Source organism: Neofelis nebulosa, chromosome 5 (assembly GCF_028018385.1).
Source record: "Neofelis nebulosa isolate mNeoNeb1 chromosome 5, mNeoNeb1.pri, whole genome shotgun sequence".
Taxonomy (NCBI): Eukaryota; Metazoa; Chordata; class Mammalia; order Carnivora; family Felidae; genus Neofelis; species Neofelis nebulosa.
Window position 1 is genome coordinate 131,990,164 of NC_080786.1, and position 15,086 is coordinate 132,005,249.

General features: G+C 35.8%; 1 long non-coding RNA gene across 3 annotated transcripts in view; it reads right to left on the reverse strand.

The window, feature by feature from the left end:
- Positions 1 to 269: 269 nt before the first annotated feature.
- The window catches only part of LOC131512710 (uncharacterized), a 48,533-nt gene continuing 33,716 nt past the window's right edge, over positions 270 to 15,086 (reverse strand). For 2 of the 3 annotated variants that reach the window (XR_009262259.1, XR_009262258.1), the window contains 2 exons: positions 3,302 to 3,396; positions 864 to 1,518 (listed from right to left, as the gene is read on the reverse strand). This is a non-coding gene — a long non-coding RNA (uncharacterized LOC131512710). Of the gene's footprint in view, positions 477 to 863; positions 1,519 to 3,301; positions 3,397 to 15,086 lie in introns of those variants that run through there. The other variant, XR_009262260.1, reaches the window with a different exon arrangement.

Genomic DNA, 15,086 nt, shown 5'->3' on the forward strand with positions numbered 1-15,086 from the left:
GTATGAAAAGATTAATTAGCTTTAGTGTTTAAGTGAACATACATGTTAAATTGTATAAGGAAAGAGCTAATAGAATAGAAACAATGTTTAAACACCACAGTGTGGAGGGATTTTAAATACAGTGATTTAGCTATTTAGTTAAACATGCAAAATTTTAATACTGACAGTAGAGGGCAGGGTATCCTTGATACTGTGTTGATAGTTTCTTGATATTGCAAAGCATATCTAATGTTATCCCTGAAATTGTATGTTTCTTGTGTTGAGCCAGATATTAGAGATATTATGTTTAAACATGATTAACTTTTTATTAAAAACAGAAATCTTGACAGGACTTGTGTCATATTAGGACATAGCTTTTAGGCAAGGAAATGTTGTATATATTATTAGTCTTTGGATTTAGGAAATCTATGGAGTTTTGCTAATGCATTTTGAAAGTCACTTCTTTTTTCCTTGAAAATAATTTTGAAGTTTCTTGGCTAAAAAAGAGAAAAAGAAAAAAGGATGGTGAGTGCCCCATTTTCCCAGGTTAAAGATAATCCCTAAATAATGGCCAACATTATTTCTGGATGTGATCCTCTGGTTACATGCTTTTGTATCCTCTAAATAACTCAAAAATTCTTTAGGATTCTGAATCCCTTGCAACACTTTTGTTGTTCAGTGCAGACAAAATTTAGTCTTATATCCTGTCTTAATTGTATTAACCTATAGGAAACATTGAAATGCTTCTTTCTGAATAAATGCGGTATTTTTTGCTACCGCCATCTTTGTATCATTATAATTAAAAGGTCCAGGCACAGAATATAACAGGATTTTTACATCCTCTAATTAGTCATTTAGGACAATAGCCTAGGTTATCCTGTGGTAACAGGTGACCCAAAACATCAGTGACTAACATGAACAAAAGTTTACTTCTCACTTATTCTACATAGTCTCCTGGGTTGGTCCCAGTGCTGCTCCATGTTGTATTCACTCTGGACCCCTGGTTGATGGAGCCCTTATCTGGAATATTCTGGTCTAGCACAGAAGTAAAAAGAAACTGGCAAACTGCAGTGGCCCTTAAATTTCTGCTTGCAAGTGGCACATGCCACTTCTGCTCACTCTTCACAAGTCATATGACCAAGATTGACATCAGTGAAGTGGGGGAGTATGATCTTCCCCAAGAGATGGGCTGCAAATATTTACAGAAAATAACACAATCTGCTACAGTGTCTTTACGATATTTCTTAGAAATCTAGCTAAAATTTTAGTCAATTGGTTTGTGAAAACTACTTAAGTGACTTCTGTTCTATAAATGTTACTGTTATTTACTCTCTAGTCTTAGAAAAAGTTTAGGAATCTAGTAAATGGAGCATTGAGAAATGTTGGTGATTATTGATAGCAAGGAAAAATTTTATAGGTCTCGAAAAATGAAATGGTAATAGGATTATGGGTTGACTTTGCTTTTTCACAGTGATGGGCTGGCAAAGATCTGGAACTCTGGGTGTCCTCTTTTCTACGTTTCTGGTGAAAATTATAGGTCTGTGAAAGATACAGGGAAAAAAAAGATATTTTTCTTTGTAAAAATAAATTGTAAGTCTTAGAAGCCTACCTTAATGAATATAGTGTTTTAAATCTACAAGGTAACTTCATGAATTTTTTCATATAAGTTTCACAATAGCCCTGGTACATTAGCAGGTGATATTAATGCCATTTTCCTGTGGAAGCTTCAGATTTAGAGAGAATTGGCTCAAGGTCATTTGACTGGGCCACAATAACATTAAGACTGAGTTTAAATTTCTGAGTCTTCTTTTTCCTGCCCATAGATCATGTAACTTCTCAATTATTTTAGCAGTCTTATGTAACCTTGGTTCATTCTGTATTCATGGATGCGGCTGTCAAATAAATTCTGCTAAAGACCTACTATTAAAAAATCAAAAAGCTGGCACAACTTGTTGATTATTTTTCAATGCTACTTCATGAACTCAAGGAAAACTAAATATTGTTGAAATATTTTTTTTCTCACAACTTTGAATTTTAGGCAATTTAAAATGAGTACAGCCATATTGCCCAATGTTTTTATACTTATGAGGCAAATTCACCAAGTGACAATAATTTGGAAATTAAGGAAAAATATTGAGATCATAGGACTTGTTAAACTAAATATTTCTAAATTAAAAATGGGCCCAATGTCATCTCCTTTCTCTCTCCATTTTGGAAGGCTGAGTATTGCCTTCTAAATTTCAGGTCTGCACATCTATCCTGACAAGAAGGGGCTAAATCCCATTCTGTTAGAAAAGTTACCTACCTTATTTATGCCCCCTAGGAATCCATAACTGTTTGCCCAGCAAATCACTGTAAGTGACAATTCACATTAACTGGTAAGTTTCTTTAGAACTAGACTGTATAGAGACCCAAAAGAATATTTGAGAATGAGTGAGCCCAGACTATGGAAGGAGAACCACAATTATTGTATTTCCCCTATTGTATGACAGTTTAATTATTAAAGGCGTAGACTTAAGTTTGAATCTTGCTTTACTACTTTGTAGGTAGGTCAAGGGTTGGCAAACCATGGCCAGTGAACCTGCCACCTGTTTGGGTAACACTGCCACGTTCACTGGTTTGAGTATTGTCTCTGCATGCTTTTGCACTATGCAGCACAGTGGAATGGTTGTGACCGAGACCTTATGGCAGCACATCTGATATTTACTCGCTAGCCCTTTAAGAAGTGTGTCGACCTCTGTTCTAGATGCATGATCTTGGCTAAGCTACCTAAATTTCTGTGCCTCCCTTTTCTAATTATAAAATGTGAATAATAGTCTTTACCAAGTTGGGTTTATATGAGGATTCAATGAGTCACTCTGTATAAAAACTTAGCATAGTGTTAGGATGGAGAAGAAGAGCATCATAAAGACTGATAAAGCCATAATCATATCCAGAAAATATAAAATAACATACATTTCCTGTTCACTCAGGAAAAAATTGGTAGAAAAAAAAATCATGTAAGAGAATAAATCTCTGGTTGTTTAGTGAAGGATCTGGATCCTTTTTGTGTTGTTTCATTTCTGGTCAGTCTCTTTTCTGTGTCCCATGTAATTCTAGTCTCCTGCAGATCTGTTCCGGACTGTCACTTCTTGTAGCCAGCCCTTCTTTATTATTTGTGGAAAAATCTGCATGTCTACATCTGGAATTGCTCAAAGGTCACTGTAAGTATTGAGTCTTTATTAATGATTTGTTCCCTTCCAAAAAGCTTTCCAAAATGCCTGCAGCCAGGGTAAGAGCTAGCTCTTAGGAGCTAGTTTCTTCTCTGTTTTCAGGGGCTCACCGTTTTGCTCTTAACTTGTCTTCTCAGCAGAGGAGAGCAAGGTTTTCTTCTGCTTGCTATTAGGCATGAAGACATTTCACGAATTAAAACAAGTCCTTTGTTGAGAAAAAGCAATTTAGTTTAGCACGTTTAAATATTCCTGATTGTGGCACATTAGGGGTGTTTTGTTTTATAATTGTATGTCTAATAGCAGGTAAACTACAAAATATGTGAAAACACATTTCTTCAGCTTTGTGATTTCCAGTATTTCTTTAACATACTGGTTTTCAGATTACAACTAAAATATGCACAAATTCTAGGAAATTTAACAAATGTAGAAGAACATAAGATATCAGTTAAAAATTTGCTCCAGTCCTTTCCCTATGTTGTGACTCTCCTTGGAGCGCGCGCGCGCGCACACGCACACACACACACACACACACACACACACACACACACACTATATATAATATGTATATTCCTCTCCATATATATATATATATATATATATATATATATAGCAATTTATATAGTGATATATCAATGGTGTACTTTATTATATCTTGTATCTTGTTTTACCTGATATAATCCTATGTATGGCTTGCCATGTCATTAATTTTTGAAACATAGTATTTTAGTCTGTGAAAATACCATAATTTATTTAAACACACTCATATTGGAAACTTAGGGAGAGAGAAATTGTTACAACTCTTCTAGAAGGTAATTTATTAATATAATGCAAAACATTAAATTTAGATACTCTTCAACATAGAAAATTGCATTTCTATGAATTTACCCTAAGGGATATAATAGGGTAAGCTCACTCAAATAAGTGTACTGAAATGTTCATGTTACAGTGTAAAATAGGGAAAATAATTTTGCAGCCAAGATGTCCATCAGTAGAAGATGACATAAATAATTTATGGTGCATACTTCCAGTGCAATGCAATGTGGTTAAAAGAGAAGGAACCCATTTTTCCTTGTGTACATTAAAATTGTTCATATTTTTAAACGAAACAGAGAAAATCAAAGAATAGTTTGTTTAGCAGATCTTAGGTTGGTAAATACACACATATGTATGAATATAAAAATGTGGGAGAACATACTTCACACTACCGACAGTGGTTGTCTCCAAGTACTGGCATCACGGGTAACTGTTTCTTTTAAATTCTTTCTTTGTGACATTTGATAGTGATGCATGGTTACTTTTGTGATCAGGGAACAAAGAAAGATAATTTCAAAAGGAAAAAAGATTTATTTGCTATGATACTCTTTACAAACCTTTATCAGTTTTTTGTAATAGTTGAGAATGTATCAGAAATGAATTTTACTCCTTAATGAAATATTCATTTTTTTTTTTTAGTACCCACAGAACTTTCTAATTACTCTGCTTACAGTTCACAGGTACTAGGGAAATATTTTTATACAAGAATTGTTGGACTCAGGATAGTTGAGGATAGTAGGACTCCTAATATGGGATGGACATTCCTAAGGCTAAAAGTACATGCTTTTTGCTATTGCTTAATTTGATTCCTCTAGAAACTTCTCAGTCCATGGGATGAAGGAAGGCAATAAAGAGGAGACTGAGTAGGAGACCTCATGTTCCCAGTGTTAAGAACTCCTAGTACCTACAGAGAGATTGCATGACTTTTCCCACTTCTTCCCTATTTTTGTTCTCCAAAAATAATGGGGTAGGGAAGTATATATATATATATATATATATATATATATATATATATATAACCAAATAAATCATTACTATGACCACCAAGAAGTATTGTCTCCTTCCTGATTCATCTCTGAATAGCTTTTGTACTAATTAAAATTCTAAAATTCAAACTAAATACTATGCACCCTTAGCAAGATTTCCAAATTCTAATTCTACGTTTTTGTATACGTGTGTCTATATATGTGTGTGTGTGTGTGTGTGTGTGTGTGTGTGTGTGTGTGTGTGTGTAAGATATATGTGTGTGTCTATACGTATACACATATATATGCATTTGATCTTTAGAAATTTTGCAAACCTTATGTCAATATGCTCTACCCCCCTTTAGTCATGTATCATGGTATTTCGTAATGCTTTAGGGGAGAGGAGAATTTCATTGTTTTCTTTTGCATGTCTTGAGCTGTCAGTATGGTTGATCATTGTTTTGTTCTCACCAGTTTACTTTAAAATTTTGTTAGAATTATTTGCCATTTTCTCTCTGAGAGCAAGAGTTGGCAAACTATGGGCTGTAGGCTGATTGAGATAGGTTGCTATCTATTTTTGCAAATAAAGTTTCATAGAGACATAACCAGGGCCATCATTTATGTATCCTATCATTTGTGTTTTTTTCTTGCTCTAACAGCAGGGGTGAGTAGCTATGACAGAGATTGTATGGACATCAAAGCCTAGAATATTTACTCTCTGATTTTCTGCAGAAAATTTTTCTCTTCTCAGATTTTAGCAGTCCAGTTTTTAAGAAATGCCTTTATCAATTTTAACGAGCTATTTCTTTGGCAAAGATTTTAACTCTTGTTTGAAATAATTCTTGGAAATATTTTATTTCAAGTGGTTTTCTTGCTGGATTTCCTCCTCTAAGGGATTCCTGTTCCCTTCTTCTCTCAAACCCCCTGAACCAGGTGTGCCAGAATGATACATAGGCTGTTCATTAACTTAGAAGGGCTGCTATCGCCCTTTTTACCATGATTATGGGTGGGCCAGTTTTTATCTGACTCGTCACTCTCTCACCAATATGTTCACAACCCTCATTCTTGACCTAGGTGTTAAGGAATATCCATTTCTGAGAATCATTTAGGAACCTTCTATTTGTACTGAACCTTGATATCCTAGCTATGATAAAATTTTGAAGCTGTAAAGCAATGTTTTATATAGACTCCTAACTTTATTCAAAATAATTCCTTATATCTGACAACATTTAAAATCTTTCCTGAACTTTTATGTGGCTTTATTCCTTCTTTTCTTCTTTTTATTCATTTATTTTTATCCATTTTTTTGCTGCTCCACTTCCTACTATTTCCTGCTAGTGACTGTTTTTGTTCAATCTGTTTTCCATGTCATATAACTAGTTCTGAGGGAGTTTTTTTTTTTTTTTTAATTTAAGGGCCAATTTGATTGCTATGTAGCTTTCTTTTATACCTATTAGTCACTAGGTATTTTTATATGTGAGGAAATGGATCAAACTTTTGCTTCCCAATTATACTTATGAAATGATCTAATATTTGTTTGACAAATGTTTCTCCATCACGGTGATCAAATAATTTTACTGTGGCTTACCTATGTTTCCATTTATCTGAACATTAAAAATACAAAGAGAAACAATTAGAGACCACAAAATTTAATTTTCCTCTTCTTCCGTTCCTTCTTCATGTAAAGATTTCTGTTTCCTTTGCCATTAGGGCAGGACAGGTGTTTGTGGACTATAGTTGTGAGAGGAAGTGACATGTGTCACTTCAAGTCTGAGGTATTTAAATGTGCTTATAAGTTCCTCTTGACCTGGCAACATTGGGAGCCAAAGGTTGAGATGGCAGAGCTAAAGACAGTGTGGCCTCCAATAGCCCGGGTCCCTGATTGACTTATGGAGGACAGTTTCCTCATAACTTGCACATTTATATGAACAAGAAATTGACCTGTGTTATGATAAGCCACTCAGGTTCTGTGGCTAATTTGTCATATCTCTGTAACCTCAACCATTCTCATGAATAGAAAAAGTCATATTAGAAATGGGGCTCTAGTATAACACAATACTTGATGTGTACTATATAGGCAATGACAGAAAGTGCGAAAAATGACCCAGGTGGAAACAGAAGAAAATGTGTGTCATATAGTGTTAAGACAGTTGCTGAAACTATTGTACATCAGAACTTGGAAAGCAGAGCATATGCTCAAGTAAAGTTAGCTCCTAGGTAAGAGGCGAAAAAAGAACTATAGCAATGTCTGCTAACTGCCATTGGCTGTGCTCGGCAAGGGACTACAAAAATAAAGATGAATCCAGGGAAGAATTGGCTGACTCACAAGCAGAAATTAGAACAAATACAGGGGATCTAGAAATATGGACACATACAGCACTGGAAAAGCCAACTGCTTCTGGACCCAAATGGAACACAAAGGAAGTTTCCATTCAACAAAATATTTCAGTTGAGTACTGTACTTAAGGCAGAGATTTTTGTTTTTAATTTTTAAGTTTATTTATTTATTTTTGAGAGAGAGACAAAAGAATGAGCCGGGGAGGGACAGAGAGAGGAAGAGAGAGAATCTCAAGCAGGTTCCGCATTGTCAGCATGGAGACCAGTGAGGGGGCTTGAACTCACAAACCGTGAGATCATGACCTGAGCCAAAACCAAGAGTCGGATGCTTAGCCAACTGAGCCACCCAGGTGACCCAAGGTAGAGAGTTTTAAAAGTGGGGTCTTTCCACCTGTTATTATAGATAAGCTTCAGGTAGCCACCAACTTGGTAGAAAAAAGACAGGGGTCGAGAAAACAAAGAGCTGCTAGAGATGTGAGAACTAGGTATTTTAAAGTGTGGGTGTGGTTACTGATACATGGAACTGACTAGAAACAAATAGAGAGGAAGCCTCTTAAGTATTTGAGAGAAATGTACTTCCAAAGAAACCACAAGCCTGGACTAACGATGCGTTTGTATGAAGCTGACAATGGCCTTTGGGGACACAACCTCATGTGAGCAAGGGGGCCAAGGAAGCTGTGCAGCCCTGAGGAGACCAATTTTCAAATACAGTCAAAGAAGGGAATGGAAATAAAAAAGAACTTGTCACAAGGAGACTAGAGTTACACACTGGTAGGGAGCCTTTACTGTGTCCTCAGCAGGACCTCGGGATTTATATGAACTGCTGATTATGTCCCATTTGTCTTCTTTCTAAAAGTGAGTGTATTATTGTAATTATCCTGACCCTGTCACACCTTTGTGGATTGAGTGTGTGTGTCTGTGTGTGTGTGTGTGTGTGTGTGTGTGTGTGTGTGTAGGAGTAGGTAATTTGGCTTTTAAATTCATTGGTCTCAAAACTCGGAGAAGTCACATAGGAGCTTGAACTTCATCTAGATGTGCTGGACTTTGAAATTCAGGCACTGACTGGATGGGCTTTAGGCCATTCCGTGTTGAGGTACTGAGTATGTGTTATGTGTGCGAAGAAGAGGGAACTGAATATTTAGCGCATAGAAGGTGATGATGATTACCAGTCTTTACCATAATTGATTATTTTCCCTTTGCTTGATAACATCCTAACATCCCTCGAAGTTAATGTCAATGAGCTATGCACAGAAATGAGGCGCTTCTCTTAAGAGTAGCTGAGTTCTCTAAGCTCTTTGTCCCCTTACGATGGCAAATGCTGAAGCGTGTGTAAGATGGCGGCATCACAAACTAACACGGTCTCCATCAGCCCATGTCCCTAAAACCCCACCCAGAGGAGAAACCTCCGTTAACCCATGTCAGACTTACATGTGTGCAAGAAGAGAAGTTTGGTTGCGCTAAGCCACTGAGATCTGGAGTTGATCTTTTTTTCTTTTTTTCCAATCAATTTTATAAGGGTTTTATAGTGGGAAAACTCACCTGGAGTTATTTTCAGTAAACATTAGTGTAGATCACTTAAAAAAGAAAGTAAATCTGCCCAATACAAAGACTATTTAATATAGGTTCAAGCTAGGAGAAAGCTAAAAGCTGCTGTTCAGCAAATTCTGATCCCCTAAACCTGTATTCCATGCCCCCGACAATTGTTCCTAAGTCATGGGAGGTAAGTTACCTGATTCTGAATACATTCCATTTTTTCACATTTTAGCCACCCTTAGAAGACTAATTAATACTGTATGTATTTTCTTTTTAGCACAAGGTGTTGGTTTTCATTTATAATTATGGACAGATAGAAAGTCACCTAGCACATGATTTAATTAGGCTGATAGCATTTTCTAAGTTAATTTATTTTTACCTAAAGACACCAGAGTAATTCGTCAAATAATTTATAAGAATCGGAATGAACAACAGTGTTTACGTTAGGGAGATAAAGCATTCACTTATTAAAAAAAGTTCAAAGGACATAAATCTGTGGTTAACACCAACATAAATTATATGCAGGTTTAATGTGCAATGAAGAGTGAAGAACCTCTAACCAGCATGTGACTCCACCAGAACATTATTTTTTTCTGCTTAGTTGTTGGTGTGAACTTTTAATAAAGAATGGAGCTCCAGACCAAAGGAAGTGAGAGGTTAAGAGTGGATGGTGTGCACTGAAGGAGAACTTAGGAAACTGAAGCAGTTTTACAAGAACAATGAGAAACAAATTCAACAGATAAAATAAACTTGAATGTGCTTCCTAGGAAATACACGACCTATCACTTTCATTTACATAAATCATCATTTCTCACTACAGTATATGGAACAATGTAGAGATTGTCAAAATTCCCTATTTGCAAGTTAAAAGTTGCACATAAAATTGCCTGAATAAGAATTTCCCCAAGGTTTCAAGTTTAATCCGCTATTGTTGAACCTTATTTTCTTGCTTAAACTCAGCTCTTGCTTTAAAGTCTATCTTTCATCTCTCTCTCCAGCAGACTCAGATCTATTCAACCTGCCCACAAATATAAGACAGATGGAAATAAATAACCCACTAGAAAATCCACTTGACGTAAGTACTGCAGTTTACGTCTTAGAGAACTGGAAATGGGTCTGACTTTGAAGTCAATGAAGGAATGTATGACACTTAGAGAAAATAAATCTTTTTCTCCCTATTGAGTCAGAGCTTGGTGGCCTTCAAGCTCCAAGTAATAGTGAATTCACTGATACTATATTTGCAAGGTTGATGTTTCTTTCTAAGAAAAGAATGTTTACTACAATTGGGTAATGTGGTTCTCTTCTGGTCAGAGAGGCTCTCTAAAGTGTACTTCACATGAGAAAAAGGAAAGGGAATATTATTCATTTAGGAGTAGGTTCGTATTGCTGTTTTGCGATCTGAATCTATAAAAGGTTTTAAAAACCCAATATTCATGCTAATAATGATTATGGTAACAGATCAAAAACATTATCTTTTATTCCATGAATTACATTAATTGCAAGTCATTTGTATCATATTTTCTAGTGAGGTAGGAAGGGATTCCACAAATTCCCAATGTAATAATATTACATTAAAGAGAATACTCTGTTGAGATGATTTAAATGTATGTCTTTGCTGTTGTGATAAATAAGGATAAGTGATCCACAGTCTTTAAATTATTGAAAACAAAAGCAAAATTATATTTACTCTGGGAAAAATATTCCACCAAAACTTTTTACCCCAAATCTTAAAATTAAATAATGTTTCAAAAATGATAAGGACAATTAAAGAGCCTACTAAAGAAACACCCCACTGAGTTAACTTTAGGTAAGTGACAAAGAGTTAAGGGTTAAAGTAGGCAGATGCCGAAAGTAGTAAATTTTCAAGATATTGGCATGAACCTTTCTTAGATTCATTGCTGCTGCTAAGTTGAGCATTTTTAGTCAGATTGCTTCCCTGTATTTGTACATATTTCATGAGGAACATCTCTATATTTTTAAAAAGCTCGAGGTAGTTTCACTTTGAGAGCTATTTTATCCATGCTCTAAAACAAAATAGAGCCTGTTAGCTGATAAATTTGAATATTATAGGCATTCATACAACTTAAAACTTCTCTCTCAACCAAATCTTTCTGTTTAACAAAAAAATAAGCAAAAGTAACGTGTTTATTTTTATTTAGAAACACTGTCAAAATTAAAACAAGAGAACCAAATGCCAGCAATGCCTTGCAGTGCAGGCAATTTCTAGAACAATTCATGAAAAAAAGGATCTGTTTTAATAGATTACTCGAGTGGTTCAGAATATGTCAGTTATGAATTTTTATGTACTTACATAAATGAGAAATGTTAAAATTGAAATAGCTAATAGATGTTTGGTTTTTTTTTTTTTTTACCTTAAAACTCTACATCTGTAACTTACTTAACTCTCCTGAAGTCTGTCCTTCTTGCCTTTGGATAATGACATGAGCTAATTGTCATACAATATTTTAAAATATATGTTTTAAATTGCTCTAGGAACTCGATTTATAGTAACTTCTTCAGATGCTCAAAACCAAGTGCAGGGCTGTGGTACATCTTTAAGACACAGTGGAATTTTCATAGAAATAACTTAAGAATCAGTAAATAATGAATGGGAAGAAAACAAATATTTCCATTATATAAGAAAGAGAAGTTCATATCACTGCATGTCACTGAAGGCCATTGGGAGTATTTAGGTTGAACATTGAAAAAATATTTCTGATTATGAAATAGATCATGAGCAGAGTAGTCTTTGTTCCCTGTTTGTGACAGGGATGTTAGTAAAGTCAGTGGAGGCGTTACGGAACTAGCATTTATTGAGTACTTACTGTATATTAAGCACTAAGCTAACTGCTTTGTAAGAATTCACATTTAATTCAGTCCTTGCTATAAATCTGGAAGTTTGTGTTATCCTCAAGTTACCCATGAAGGAACTGAGGTTTAGAGAAGTTAACTTGTCCAGGATCACAATGCTGGAGAGTTGCAGAACTGAGACTAGAGCAGCCACGCCAGTGAAAGTTATTTAAATTCTCTGGGTTTTAGATTTTTCCTATGTAGAATGAAGATAATAAAGGCCCATGTCTTATGATGTTTGTGGTAGAAAATGAGGTAACACATTTTAGAGCATGTTCAGTGAATGTTTAGGGAATATTCATCTTCCTCAATCAACTGTGTACACATTGCTAAAACTTTGTCATTTATAACACTGTATTGAAATTACGTGTGTATCCTATTACTAAACCATGAGCTCTGGGAGGAGTTGGCTGGAAACGTATTTAGTCCTTCCATGTCTCCTTATCTTGTACGGAGTACACACCCCAGGACATAGGAAGCATGCAATGAATGGCTTGTTTTCTCAATGAAAAATGAGTAGGAGACAGGACAAGCGGGCAAAACCATCTTTTGTTGGTTGGAAGACAGTTGGACAACATGGTTCAGATTTTTTAAATGTGCTTATTCTTTGACTCAGCAATTTCACTTCTAAAAATGTATGCTGGGGCGCCTGTGTGGCTCAGTTGGTTAAGCATCTATTGGTTTCGGCTCAAGTCATCATCTCCTGGTTTGTGAGTTTGAACCCCGCTTCGGGCTTCATGCTGACAGTGCAAAGACTGCTTGGGATTCTCTCTCTCTTTCTCTGTCTTCCCCTCCCCCACTCACTTGCTTTGTCTCTCTCTCTCTCTACAATAAATAAATAAACTTAAAAGTAAAAAAAGATTATTTTTTAAAATGTATGCTAAAGAAGTAATGAGATTTGTGTACCAAGCTGTATTTTTGACTACCATCAGCACAACTTCGTCTTCAACAGGGAAAAATTGAAACATCCTAATTGCCAATTTAAAAATTATACAATAGGTATATCATGGAATAGTGTGTAGTTTTTAAAAGTGATATATACAGGGGCGCCTGGGTGGCTCAGTCGGTTAAGCCTCCAACTTCAGCTCAGGTCATGATCTCATAGTTCGTGGGTTCGAGCCCCATGTCAGGCTCTGTGCTGACAGCTTGGAACATGCAGTCTGCTTCAGATTCTGTGTCTCCCTCTCTCTCTGCCCCTCCCCCACTCATACTCTGTTTCTCTCTGTTTCTCAGAAATAAACATTTTAAAAAATTAAAAAAATAATAAAAGTGACATACACATACATTTAGTAGAGGCAAGAGAGTCCCATAATACATTCGTTGGTGAGTACAAAATGCTGTTTATGCAACTGTATGATCCTGTTTTTGTAACACACACATGCACACACTCATGCACAAATACATATTATAAAACTGTATAAATGAAAACATTAACAATGGCTCTATCTGGGTAAAGGATCACAGGCTATCTTTCATTCATGCTTTATTCCTATGAATTACTCTGTAGAATGCATATTTTTTTATATTTGAGAAATAATAGGTTATTTTAAGAAATGAATGACATCATCAATACCTGGAGTTTTGACATAGGACCTCAACAGCAGACAGTGTTTCAGAGTTTTTAAATCTTGAGCAAACCACATCTTAAAAGAGTTGTTGGTATTATGAAATTATTACAAACAAATGCCTTTTAAGCTAGTGTCCTCTTTTTTTACTTTTGTAAATAACTAAACATGGGAGGCTTTCAGGAGTTTCTCAGCTTGCTTCTCTTCTACTCTTCATGCTTACGTGAGGTCAGAGATACAAACTTTGAATCACAGAGATAGGGGATTTATTTGGGTGGTTTAATAACCAGGAAAGCCACAGGATATGTTTGAAATTTTCTCTGTCAGATAAAATGATGGAACTCCAAGGTGCTACACTCTGATTTTTTATTTTTTTAGGATATGAGTACACATTAATATTAAGGGGACAAATTTATTTCTGACTATTTTGGAGAAATATCAACAATGGAACACTTGGTTCTAATCAGGTTGGCTGTCAGCCCACTGTAGGAGGAGTTGCTTTATAAAAAGTAACAAAACAAAACAAAACAAAACACACCACTTCCATGTACCATCTGTGGAGATAATGGAGCCTTGACAACTGTTGTTTGTCATAGTGGACAGAGTGAGATACAGAAATACCCAAGAAGAGAAGCAGTGGATATGGAAAAGAGTGCATATGATCTATATGAATAAATGTGATTCCAGAGATCAAAAATGAGATGAGAATATGGGATTTCAGGAAAACTAGCCTCTTGGGGTAGCAACATTAAAATTTTTAAACATTCTTTTTTTTTTTAATTTTTTTTTAATGTTTATTTATTTTTGGGACAGAGAGAGACAGAGCATGAATGGGGGAGGGGCAGAGAGAGAGGGAGACACAGAATCGGAAGCAGGCTCCAGGCTCTGAGCCATCAGCCAGAGCCTGACGCAGAGCTCGAACTCACGGACCGCGAGATCGTGACCTGAGCTGAAGTCGGACGCTTAACCGACTGAGCCACCCAGGCGCCCCTAAACATTCATTTTTAATTTGTAGAAGTTTTAAGTGATCACAAATGTGTCTCCAGTAGCCAAGATTTGGGTAACATTGAACACGATTACTCCGTCCCTTGTCCTTAAAGGGAATCTTTTTCCTGGCTTATTATTATTGCCCGTTATGATTTTTGCAGTTGAACATTCCAAAATGAAGTCGAGCAACTGGAACACAGAGTTACTGTGCCAATGGCCTGCAAGAATTTTGCAACAGTGGTGGTCATCGTCTGCATAATGCCACTTTTGTTGTCAATGGCTGCAATTGCAGTTTTTATAAAACTTATTTTTCTCATGGAGCAACTCTCTACGTGAAGAATAAAAACCTTAGTTTTGGTTATTAGACCCGTGGGCTTCAGTACTGAAGACCACCAGCTCTCTTTTAACATGTGAAATAAGTGGGATTTAGCCTACAGTAGGGTCTGTGATTATTCAGCTCCTCCAAAAGTAGCTCCTGACTTTGATTTTGCAAAACACATTAATATTAATTTTGTTTCTTGAACATTTGCTTTTCATATAACAGAATCCACATGCTTGGTTAAGGCCAACATATGCTGTTTATTATGCAGGTTTATCTGTTCCTGATGATATAGCACATAAATCAAATCTAAATTAAACCAACACCACTTCTCCCCTGTGCCATGATATTTGGGGATGAGATTGTTTGCTAAGGAATCATGTGGAAGAATAAAATACTTTTGCTTATTGAATGTGACACAATATATTTAGAATCCTTTGTGAGATATTCTGATTGCCCTCAATAGTAACCCTATTAGTGATCAGGAACTTTAAAGATTTCCATTCTAAGTCCTCTTGTTTACAGG